Raw genomic sequence first — 12,934 nt, forward strand, 5'->3', positions numbered from 1 at the left:
TAACAGTTTTGGATACTTTAGAGTGGAAATATGCTTGGGGTCATTGTCCGTTTGGAAGACCCATTTGCAACTAAGCTTTTAACTTCCTGACTGATGTCTTGAGATGTTGCTTCAATATATCCACATAATTTTCCTCCCTCGTGATGCCATATTTTGTGAAGTGCACCAGTCTCTCCTGCAGCAAAGCACCCCCACAACATGATGCTGCCACGCCCACGGCAATTTAATTTGGGCTTTTCATCCAAAATTCGAATGCTGACATCTACTGGAAGCCCCCCTACCCTAGTGAAGTTAAAGCCACTCTGTGGAAACGTTAGAGTGGAAGATTTAGGCAGTTTAATTTGGGTACCTCTAGTGAAGTTAAAGCCACTCTGTGTACCTCCCTGGTTAGGTTGCAGATGCATGCCAGATCTCATCTTACAACGTCTGAATAGGTATTTAACATATCAGCTAACCACATCATATGATATAGCATTCCGATGCCCTACTGCACAGTTAAAGACGTGACACGCAACCATTGGTTGATGCAATGCAACATCTGCACGTCAAGTCGGTCAGGAACTCCACCAAGATCTGTATGATGTCATCATACTATTCATTTACAGCCCCTCTGTCAGATATACATCATCAGAGTGGGAAACCAACTGAAATGGAAACAATGGAGCAAATGTGTCACTATCAGAGGGGTCTATTATGACATCAGATAGAACGACTCAGACATTCCAAACATCACTTGATTATCAGAGGGTGTATTATGACATCATATAGAACTACTCAGACATTCCAAATCAAGCTTCATCTGTAAAATGTGACCATACTATTTATTTTACAGCCACTCTGTCAGATATAAATCCAGAGTGGGCCACCAACTGAAATGGGTATGGGGAGAAACACCTCTGGTAGTGGGGTTACTAGGAGTCTGGAAGGTTACCGTTGTGGCTTGTTCCAGCAATGAATTGAAGGGTTCCCGCCAAGGTACGGAGGCCCTCCACAACGTTAAGAAGTAACTCCTTGTGTCTTCCAATGGTGGCTCCTTGGAGGGAAACAATGGAGCAAAATGCATCACATCCAAATAGATTATCTGTAGTGCTGGAGGAATGACACACTCCGATAAACACACAAACACACACATAGCCAGAGTTTTAAAATGATGTTTTAATCACAGAGCAGTCTACATTAACACGGGCGTACTGTATATTTAAACTGAAATACTCCATATTCAATTCATGTTTTTCTAATAAAAACATACAAATCTATTTTTTGTACAGTTCGATTTCATATGGCATAATCAAAAAACACATTCTTCGTAAAAAATATAAGACAATGGGAGCACTGTAAGTTCTCTGATGATGTGATGTGAAATATCAATTTACAGGTCCTGGGAGCATTGGAAGGCTTATCTCCTGTGTGTGTCCTCATGTCTTTTCAGGTTCGCTAGTGAGGAAAATTTCTTTCTACACTGGGAGCAGTGGTAAGGCTTCTCCCCTGTGTGCAATCTCTTATGTTCTTTCAGGTGACTTAACTGGGCAAAACTCTTTCCACACTGAGAGCAGTGGTAAGGCTTCTCTCCGGTGTGTGTTCTTTGATGACGTTTCAGGTGACCTAACTGTGTAAAACGCTTTGCACACTGGGAGCAGTGGTATGGCTTTTCCCCTGTATGTATTCTCTCATGTTCTTTCAGGTCCCTTGACTGGTTAAAACTCTTTCCACACTGGGAGCAGTGGTGTGGCTTTTCCCCTGTATGTATTCTCTCGTGATCTTTCAGGTCCCTTGACTGGTTAAAACTCTTTCCACACTGGGAGCAGTGGTATGGCTTTTCTCCTGTATGTATTCTCTCGTGCATTTTCAGGGACCCTATCCGGGTAAAACTCTTTCCACTGGGAGCAGTGATGATGAGTATTTCCTGTGTGTGTCCTCTCATGTCTTTTCAGGCTCGCTGACAAGGAAAAGTTCTTTCCACACTGGGAGCATTGGAAAGGTTTATCGCCTGTGTGCGTCTTCTCATGTATTTTCAGGCATCCTGATGAGGAAAATCTCTTTACACACAAGGAGCAGGGGTAAGGCTTGTCTCCTGTGTGCATTCTCTCATGCATTTTCAGGGACCCTATCCGGGTAAAACTCTTTCCACACTGGGAGCAGTGGTAAGGTTTATCACCTGTGTGTGTCCTCTCGTGTCTTTTCATGTTCCCTAACTGGGTAAAACTCTTCGCACACTGGGAGCAGTGGTATGGTCTTGCTGGTTTGGCCGTTTCTTCCTCTGGTTCCTCAGAGTCTGGTCTTTCTCCTGCCAAAAACAAACAAGGTGTTTATTTAATCATAGAGACATGAATGAAACTTCCACATGATTCCACATATTTATTCCACATATTTAATCCAAATCAGATACATTTTACAGTGTGGCTTTAGAGGAATTCTGGTAACTAGCATTAGCGCAATGACTGGAAGTCTACAGGTACAGTAGCATATGGTAAGGTACCTGTATTCCCAATCTGGCCCTCATACCATCACGGTCACCTAATCATCCCCAGTCTACAATTGGCTCATTCATCCCCCATCTTCTCCCCTGAAACTATTCCCCATTTCGTTGGTTTAAATGAGAATGTGTTCTCAGTCAACTTACCTGGTAAAATAAGGGTTAAATAAAATAAGGGTTAAATAAAATAAGGGTTAAATAAAATAAGGGCTAAATAAAATAAGGGTTAAATAAAATAAGGGTTAAATAAAATAGGGGTAAAATAAAATAAGGGTTAAATAAAATAGGGGTAAAATAAAATAAGGGTAAAATAAAAGAAAGAGGGGAAAAGAAAGACATCCAGTCATTTCACTAACACCTGTTATCATTGGCTCATAAAACAACCTCTTACGTTCCTTCCTACTGCACACAGACACCATAACAACGGTATCCAGGACTGACAGAAGGTCAGACACCATAACAACGGTATCCAGGACTGACAGAAAGTCAGAATCTCACGCTATTCCTACATTAAAAAACAACATATTCAATGTAGAACTTCACTAGAATGTCCATACAGGGGGATTCCTCACTACATGTCATCCTTCTACAGTAGAATGCCCATACAGGGGGATTCGTCACTACATGTCATCCTTCTACAGTAGAATGTCCATACAGGGGATTCCTCACTACATGTCATCCTTCTACAGTAGAATGCCCATACAGGGGGATTCGTCACTACATGTCATCCTTCTACAGTAGAATGTCCATACAGGGGATTCGTCACTACATGTCATCCTTCTACAGTAGAATGTCCATACAGAATGGGGGATTCCTCACTACGTGTCATCCTTCTACAGTAGAATGTCCATACAGGGGGATTCGTCACTACATGTCATCCATCTACAGTACAGGGGTTAATAATTTGGTTTGTTCAGGATTCCTCACTACGTGTCATCCTTCTACAGTAGAATGTCCATACAGGGGGATTCCTCACTACGTGTCATCCATCTACAGTAGAATGTCCATACAGGGGGATGTCTCACTACGTGTCATCCTTCTACAGTAGAATGTCCATACAGGGGATTCGTCACTAGAGCTTGTTCTTCTATATGGAGATGAGATGATAATGGAGCAATACAGAGCCTGTTCTTCTATTTACAGCCAAATTGAATTGCCTTGAGTTTTGTGTTTTTACAGTCTTGTAAAGACAGGGGTGTTTACCGGGACAGGCAATGTGACATGCATCACTTTATTAACAATTTATCAGCGCTGGTTAATAAAGTAGCTTTAAAAAAAGACTTTTCTGCTGCTTCCCCCACGGATCGGATAGGGTCCAACCAGGTCTATACGGAACCGAGACACAAATTTGGTTTGTTCAGGTTATGGACACACATTGAACATCCTTTGTTTTGTTTTGTTTTCTGAAATAAAAGGAGGAATTTCTTTTACATAAATTTATTAGTTAACGTTTTGAACTTTAAATTTCAACAGTTCCACCAACCATAAACCTGCATTGCTCCATTATCATCTCATCTCCATATAGAAGAACAGGCTCTGTATTGCTCCATTATCATCTCATCTCCATATAGAAGAACAGGCTCTGTATTGCTCCATTATCATCTCCATATAGAAGAACAGGCTCTGTATTGCTCCATTATCATCTCCATATAGAAGAACAGGCTCTGTATTGCTCCATTATCATCTCCATATAGAAGAACAGGCTCTGTATTGCTCCATTATCATCTCCATATAGAAGAACAGGCTCTGTATTGCACCATTATCATCTACATATAGAAGAACAGGCTCTGTATTGCTCCATTATCATCTCCATATAGAAGAACAGGCTCTGTATTGCTCCATTATCATCTCCATATAGAAGAACATGCTCTGTATTGCTCCATTATCATCTCCATATAGAAGAACAGGCTCTGTATTGCTCCATTATCATCTACATATAGAAGAACAGGCTCTGTATTGCTCCATTATCATCTCCATATAGAAGAACAGGCTCTGTATTGCTCCATTATCATCTCCATATAGAAGAACAGGCTCTGTATTGCTCCATTATCATCTCCATATAGAAGAACAGGCTCTGTATTGCTCCATTATCATCTCATCTCCATATAGAAGAACAGGCTCTGTATTGCTCCATTATCATCTCCATATAGAAGAACAGGCTCTGTATTGCTCCATTATCATCTCCATATAGAAGAACAGGCTCTATTGCTCCATTCATCTCCATATAGAAGAACATTATTGCTCATCTCATCTCCATATAGAAGAACAGGCTCTGTATTGCTCCATTATCATCTCCATATAGAAGAACAGGCTCTGTATTGCTCCATTATCATCTCATCTCCATATAGAAGAACAGGCTCTGTATTGCTCCATTATCATCTCATCTCCATATAGAAGAACAGGCTCTGTATTGCTCCATTATCATCTCATCTCCATATAGAAGAACAGGCTCTGTATTGCTACATTATCATCTCATCTCCATATAGAAGAACAGGCTCTGTATTGCTCCATTATCATCTCATCTCCATATAGAAGAACAGGCTCTGTATTGCTACATGATCATCCCCACTAACCATAAACCCGATTCACATGGGATTTGCGGAATGTTGCCCGGAAAAAAAAGAATTGGGCAACGTTTATATGGTCCCCTTTCAACCAGCTTAACTTTTACCACATTCTGGTCAGCAATTGCCTTTAATATCGCCATCGATTAGCTGCAACTGAGCAAGAGACATTCAACCTTTGACCTTGTTGTTGCGATCGTTGTAAATGGTAAATAATTAGTCAATATTTAGCTTTTAAATGGTGTTAATTTAACTGTTATTCACGGTACATACATCTTTATGTGCACCCAATATCCTTATTAATTTGGGTTTCAAAACCTGAGGAAGTGGAAACTCAAATCACATTAGCTAGATCTCTAAATAATAATACTACTCCTAACAGACCCATGGGGCGCCGGCCATGTCACCTTCATAATATATAAATCACATTAGCTAGATCTCTAAATAATAATACTACTCCTAACAGACCCATGGGGCGCCGGCCATGTCACCTTCATAATATATAAATCACATTAGCTAGATCTCTAAATAATAATACTACTCCTAACAGGCCCATGGGGCGCCGGCCATGTCACCTTCATAATATATAAATCACATTAGCTAGATCTCTAAATAATAATACTACTCCTAACAGGCCCATGGGGCGCCGGCCATGTCACCTTCATAATATATAAATCACATTAGCTAGATCTCTAAATAATAATACTCCTAAAATAATACTAAATCCATTAACAGTAAATTCATTACGGTAACAGACAAGAGGGTTTCATAATATATAAATGACATTAGCTAGGGTTACTCCTAACAGCCCATGGGGGTAATGACAAGAGGGTTTCATTAGCTAGATCTCTAAATAATAATGACAAGAGGGTTGCATAGATTGCCTTCATAATATATAAAACATTGCTAGATCTCTAAATAATAAGAGATTCAGTAACCCAATACATCAGACTGTGTCATTTACTTAACACCAATGTCACCTTCATAATATATAAAAATTAGCTGATCTCTTAATGATGACTAACAGGCCCTCATTGTCATTAAATCACGTAGATCTCTAAATGTAATATTGTAACAGGTTTCATGTATTAGCTAGATCCAGTCATCAGGGGAGGTACTTCAGATCCAGAGTCATCAGGTGGAGGTACTTCAAAATATATAAATCCAGAGTCATCGCCCATGGGGGGAGGTATTCAGATCCAGAGTCATCGTGGCCAGGTATTGCCTTCAAATATATAGATCCAGAGTCATCGTGGAGGTACTCAGATCCAGAGTACATCATCATGACTCATAATATATAGATCCAGAGTCATCTAAATGGAGGTACTAACAGATCCAGAGTCACCTTCATAATATGGAAATCACATTAGCTAGATCTCCATAATCTATAACAGGTGGGGGAGGTACCTCATAATATATAGATCCAGAGTCATAACAGATCCATGGATGTACCTTCAGATCCAGAGTCATCGTGGAGGTACTCAGATCCAGAGTCATCGTGGAGGTACTCAGATCCAGAGTCATCGTGGAGGTACTCAGATCCAGAGTCATCGTGGAGGTACACAGATCCAGAGTCATCGTGGAGGTATCACAGATCCAGAGTCATCGTGGAGGTACTCAGATCCAGAGTCATCGTGGAGGTACTCAGATCCAGAGTCATCGTGGAGGTACTCAGATCCAGAGTCATCGTGGAGGTACTCAGATCCAGAGTCATCGTGGAGGTACTCAGATCCAGAGTCATCGTGGAGGTACTCAGATCCAGAGTCATCGTGGAGGTCCTCAGATCCAGAGTCATCGTGGAGGTACTCAGATCCAGAGTCATCGTGGAGGTACTCAGATCCAGAGTCATCGTGGAGGTACTCAGATCCAGAGTCATCGTGGAGGTACTAAGATCCAGAGTCATCGTGGAGGTACTCAGATCCAGAGTCATCGTGGAGGTCCTCAGATCCAGAGTCATCGTGGAGGTACTCAGATCCAGAGTCATCGTGGAGGTACTCAGATCCAGAGTCATCGTGGAGGTACTCAGATCCAGAGTCATCGTGGAGGTCCTCAGATCCAGAGTCATCGTGGAGGTACTCAGATCCAGAGTCATCGTGGAGGTACTCAGATCCAGAGTCATCGTGGAGGTCCTCAGATCCAGAGTCATCGTGGAGGTACTCAGATCCAGAGTCATCGTGGAGGTCCTCAGATCCAGAGTCATCGTGGAGGTCCTCAGATCCAGAGTCATCGTGGAGGTACTCAGATCCAGAGTCATCGTGGAGGTCCTCAGATCCAGAGTCATCGTGGAGGTACTCAGATCCAGAGTCATCGTGGAGGTACTCAGATCCAGAGTCATCGTGGAGGTACTCAGATCCAGAGTCATCGTGGAGGTCCTCAGATCCAGAGTCATCGTGGAGGTACTCAGATCCAGAGTCATCGTGGAGGTCCTCAGATCCAGAGTTATCGTGGAGGTACATCAAAACTATGAAATAACACATATGGAATCATGTAGTAACAAACAAAAAAAACGTGTTAAACAAATCCAGAATATCTTTTATAGTTGAGATTCTTCAAAAAGCCATCCTTTGCCTTGATGACAGATTTGCTTTACTCTTGGCATTCTGTTACTGTGGACGGGTCTCAGTCTGTTCGTACTTTATTATGTCAGTAGGTTTGTATCTTTAGTCGCATACGAGATCTCAGACAGAACGGGCACCATTTTGACGACACTTGGGTGAATGATGCGTCTTGCCGTAGAGATCTGGCATTTACATAATCACTAATGTGAACTGATGTACAGTCTAATCCTGTTCTGTACACCGGGTCATACTGTTCACCCAGTAACTAATGTGAACTGATGTACATGTAGTCTAATCCTGTTCTGTACACTGGGTCATACTGTTCACCCAGTAACTTAGACTGCAGTGATGTTGACATGCAATCAATGACGATACAGTCAGAATCTTTCTGGACTCCGTTTATTTATTTATTAGGTTCCCCTGAATTAGCTGGTGCCGAGGCAGCGGCTGCTCTTCCTGGGGTCCAAAAAAGGAATCAAAACACAACAAACAAAACCCAGTACTACATTAACATCCAGAGACCCACACAGCTGAGTGCATTCGTCTCAAGATACCCAGGCAGACATATACCACAGTAGTATCACATACCCAGACAGACATATACCACAGTGGTATCACATACCCAGGCCCAGACAGACATATACCACAGTGGTATCGCATACCCAGGCCCAGACAAACATATATAGCATACCCAGGCCCAGACAAACATATATCACATACCCAGGCCCAGACAAACATATATCACATACCCAGGCCCAGACAAACATATATCACATACCCAGGCCCAGACAAACATATATCACATACCCAGGCCCAGACAAACATATATCACATACCCAGGCCCAGACAAACATATATCACATACCCAGGCCCAGACAAACATATATAGCATACCCAGGCCCAGACAAACATATATCACATACCCAGGCCCAGACAAACATATATCACATACCCAGACCCAGACAAACATATATAGCATACCCAGGCCCAGACAAACATATATCACATACCCAGGCCCAGACAAACATATATCACATACCCAGGCCCAGACAAACATATATCACATACCCAGACCCAGACAAACATATATCACATACCCAGACCCAGACAAACATATATCACATACCCAGGCCCAGACAAACATATATCACATACCCAGGCCCAGACAAACATATATCACATACCCAGGCCCAGACAAACATATATCACATACCCAGGCCCAGACAAACATATATCACATACCCAGGCCCAGACAAACATATATCACATACCCAGGCCCAGACAAACATATATCACATACCCAGGCCCAGACAAACATATATCACATACCCAGGCCCAGACAAACATATATCACATACCCAGGCCCAGACAAACATATATCACATACCCAGGCCCAGACAAACATATATCACATACCCAGGCCCAGACAAACATATATCACATACCCAGGCCCAGACAAACATATATCACATACCCAGGCCCAGACAAACATATATCACATACCCAGGCCCAGACAAACATATATCACATACCCAGGCCCAGACAAACATATATCACATACCCAGGCCCAGACAAACATATATCACATACCCAGGCCCAGACAAACATATATCACATACCCAGGCCCAGACAAACATATATCACAGTGGTATCACAACCACCACATAATCACATAATCATATCATACAACATCTATTATAAAACAATGTCTCTCTTCACACTCTCCCGTCCTGCCGTAAGGTGTTCTTTTGTCTGGTTTTAATCTCTTTTTATTGTTATCTTGAGTTACCTGGGTGACAGAGAGTTCTATTTAATACGGTCTATCTTGAGTTACCTGGGTGACAGAGAGTTCTATTTAATACGGTCTATCTTGAGTTACCTGGGTGACAGAGAGTTCTATTTAATACGGTCTATCTTGAGTTACCTGGGTGACAGAGAGTTCTATTTAATACGGTCTATCTTGAGTTACCTGGGTAACAGAGAGTTCTATTTAATACTGTCTATCTTGAGTTACCTGGGTGACAGAGAGTTCTATTTAATACGGTCTATCTTGAGTTACCTGGGTGACAGAGAGTTCTATTTAATACGGTCTATCTTGAGTTACCTGGGTAACAGAGAGTTCTATTTAATACTGTCTATCTTGAGTTACCTGGGTAGACAGAGAGTTCACATACCCAGGCCCAGACAACATATATACATACCCAGACCCAGAGTTACCTGTAACCCAGGCCCAGCAAAACATACCCAGGCCCAGACAAAGTATTAACATACCCAGGGGCAGACAAACATTTTCTATTTTTACCCAGTTTTTGACAAACATTAAAAAAGTCTTGAGTTACCACATAATCACATAATCATATCCACTTCATGATTGTGTCCACAGTTCTTTTGTACAAAAAATAGTTTTTATCTTTATGTTTGAAGCCTGAAATGTCAAAAGGTCTATCTTGAGTTCTTGAGGCACTGTATTTAATACTGTCTATCTTGAGTTACCTGGGTGACAGAGAGTTCTATTTAATACGGTCTATCTTGAGTTACCTGGGTGACAGAGAGTTCTATTTAGTCATGGTTCTATTTAATACTGTCTATCTTGAGTTACCTGGGTGACAGAGAGTTCTATTTAATACGGTCTATCTTGAGTTACCTGGGTGACAGAGAGTTCTATTTAATACGGTCTATCTTGAGTTACCTGGGTGACAGAGAGTTCTATTTAATACGGTCTATCTTGAGTTACCTGGGTGACAGAGAGTTCTATTTAATACGGTCTATCTTGAGTTACCTGGGTGACAGAGAGTTCTATTTAATACGGTCTATCTTGAGTTACCTGGGTGACAGAGAGTTCTATTTAATACGGTCTATCTTGAGTTACCTGGGTAACAGAGAGTTCTATTTAATACGGTCTATCTTGAGTTACCTGGGTGACAGAGAGTTCTATTTAATACGGTCTATCTTGAGTTACCTGGGTGACAGAGAGTTCTATTTAATACAGTCTATCTTGAGTTACCTGGGTGACAGAGAGTTCTATTTAATACGGTCTATCTTGAGTTACCTGGGTGACAGAGAGTTCTATTTAGTACTGTCTATCTTGAGTTACCTGGGTAACAGAGAGTTCTATTTAATACGGTCTATCTTGAGTTACCTGGGTGACAGAGTTCTATTTAATACTGTCTATCTTGAGTTACCTGGGTGACAGAGAGTTCTATTTAATACGGTCTATCTTGAGTTACCTGGGTGACAGAGAGTTCTATTTAATACAGTCTATCTTGAGTTACCTGGGTGACAGAGAGTTCTATTTAATACTGTCTATCTTGAGTTACCTGGGTGACAGAGAGTTCTATTTAATACTGTCTATCTTGAGTTACCTGGGTGACAGAGAGTTCTATTTAATACTGTCTATCTTGAGTTACCTGGGTGACAGAGAGTTCTATTTAATACGGTCTATCTTGAGTTACCTGGGTGACAGAGAGTTCTATTTAATACGGTCTATCTTGAGTTACCTGGGTGACAGAGAGTTCTATTTAATACGGTCTATCTTGAGTTACCTGGGTGACAGAGAGTTCTATTTAATACGGTCTATCTTGAGTTACCTGGGTGACAGAGAGTTCTATTTAATACGGTCTATCTTGAGTTACCTGGGTGACAGAGAGTTCTATTTAATACGGTCTATCTTGAGTTACCTGGGTGACAGAGAGTTCTATTTAATACGGTCTATCTTGAGTTACCTGGGTGACAGAGAGTTCTATTTAATACGGTCTATCTTGAGTTACCTGGGTGACAGAGAGTTCTATTTAATACGGTCTATCTTGAGTTACCTGGGTGACAGAGAGTTCTATTTAATACGGTCTATCTTGAGTTACCTGGGTGACAGAGAGTTCTATTTAATACTGTCTATCTTGAGTTACCTGGGTGACAGAGAGTTCTATTTAATACGGTCTATCTTGAGTTACCTGGGTGACAGAGAGTTCTATTTAATACTGTCTATCTTGAGTTACCTGGGTGACAGGGTTCTATTTAATACTGTCTATCTTGAGTTACCTGGGTGACAGAGAGTTCTATTTAATACGGTCTATCTTGAGTTACCTGGGTGACAGAGAGTTCTATTTAATACTGTCTATCTTGAGTTACCTGGGTGACAGAGAGTTCTATTTAATACGGTCTATCTTGAGTTACCTGGGTGACAGAGTTCTATTTAATACGGTCTATCTTGAGTTACCTGGGTGACAGAGTTCTATTTAATACGGTCTATCTTGAGTTACCTGGGTGACAGAGAGTTCTATTTAATACGGTCTATCTTGAGTTACCTGGGTGACAGAGTTCTATTTAATACGGTCTATCTTGAGTTACCTGGGTGACAGAGTTCTATTTAATACTGTCTATCTTGAGTTACCTGGGTGACAGAGAGTTCTATTTAATACTGTCTATCTTGAGTTACCTGGGTGACAGAGAGTTCTATTTAATACTGTCTATCTTGAGTTACCTGGGTGACAGAGAGTTCTATTTAATACGGTCTATCTTGAGTTACCTGGGTAACAGAGTTCTATTTAATACTGTCTATCTTGAGTTACCTGGGTGACAGAGAGTTCTATTTAATACTGTCTATCTTGAGTTACCTGGGTGACAGAGAGTTCTATTTAATACGGTCTATCTTGAGTTACCTGGGTGACAGAGAGTTCTATTTAATACTGTCTATCTTGAGTTACCTGGGTGACAGAGTTCTATTTAATTGTCTATCTTGAGTTACCTGGGTGACAGAGAGTTCTATTTAATACGGTCTATCTTGAGTTACCTGGGTAACAGAGAGTTCTATTTAATACGGTCTATTTTGAGTTACCTGGGTGACAGAGAGTTCTATTTAATACGGTCTATCTTGAGTTACCTGGGTAACAGAGAGTTCTATTTAATACTGCCTATCTTGAGTTACCTGGGTAACAGAGAGTTCTATTTAATACTGTGCTTTTCTTAGCCTCTGTTCTGGACCTGGGACTGTGAAGAGACCACTGGTTGCATGTCTTGTGTTGAACCCATGAATGTTCAAACAGTGTGCTAACTGGTTGAAACAGACAGTCGTTACATTCAACACCTCACACAAAAGACCAATAGTGATGCAGTCAATCTCGCCTCAACTTTGAGCCAGGAGAGATTAACATGTCATGTCATTCTCCCTCCTTGTACATCTAAGTGCTGTCGGTGCCTCCTCCGACAGGCCGACTTTCGGCTACTTTTACCTTACCTCTCCAACAGTATCTTTGCCTTTAGCTTGTTGACTAGTTACACAAATGAACTCAATGAAACAAAACAACAAAATTCAAGAGGTTTCAAAGTTAGAATAAAACAAAGAT

The 12,934-nt window shown here is 41.2% G+C and overlaps 2 pseudogenes; both read right to left on the reverse strand.

Moving 5' to 3' along the window:
• LOC121845338 overlaps positions 1–12,934 on the reverse strand; it is a 102,767-nt pseudogene that overhangs the window by 44,289 nt on the left and 45,544 nt on the right.
• LOC112229424 overlaps positions 1–12,934 on the reverse strand; it is a 43,154-nt pseudogene that overhangs the window by 19,593 nt on the left and 10,627 nt on the right.

Source organism: Oncorhynchus tshawytscha, unplaced genomic scaffold, assembly GCF_018296145.1.
Source record: "Oncorhynchus tshawytscha isolate Ot180627B unplaced genomic scaffold, Otsh_v2.0 Un_contig_910_pilon_pilon, whole genome shotgun sequence".
In the NCBI taxonomy this organism is placed as follows: domain Eukaryota; kingdom Metazoa; phylum Chordata; class Actinopteri; order Salmoniformes; family Salmonidae; genus Oncorhynchus; species Oncorhynchus tshawytscha.